Source organism: Triticum aestivum, chromosome 6A (genome assembly GCF_018294505.1).
Source record: "Triticum aestivum cultivar Chinese Spring chromosome 6A, IWGSC CS RefSeq v2.1, whole genome shotgun sequence".
NCBI lineage: Eukaryota > Viridiplantae > Streptophyta > Magnoliopsida > Poales > Poaceae > Triticum > Triticum aestivum.
Genome location: NC_057809.1, coordinates 6,898,639 through 6,899,135, shown reverse-complemented (window position 1 = coordinate 6,899,135; position 497 = coordinate 6,898,639).

Sequence of the window (497 nt, the reverse complement as noted above, 5' to 3'; positions counted from 1 at the left end):
ACTATTCTTTCCTTCACGCTCGTCCCATCGCCGCCATCGCCCGACCCTACCGTGACGACGCACGAGCTCTCCGGCACCGTCCCGGCCCTCTTCTTCACGGATCCAACGGGTGACAGCCAAAATACCTTGGCGCAGTGCTCAGCGGGGCCTCATGCATCCCTTGTTGGGGTCCTCTTGCCCTGCTTGTGATCCAGATCTACCACCAGCGGGCTGGGCTCCTCCACACCCTGGAGCGTGGTGGCCGGCATGAGGTGGGATGCGTCCTCGCTACTGGAGTTGGGCGCTGTCCATCTGGATTCACTGGTAGAAAAAGGGCCTACAGTCCCGGTTCCTGAACCGGGACTAAAGTGTCGGTACTAATGCCCCGACCCTTTAGTCCCGGTTCAATCCAGAACCGGGACTGATGGGCCTCCACGTGGGCAGTGCGCAGAGCACAGGCAAGACACCCTTTGGTCCCGGTTGGTGGCACCAACCGGGACCAATAGGCATCCACGCGT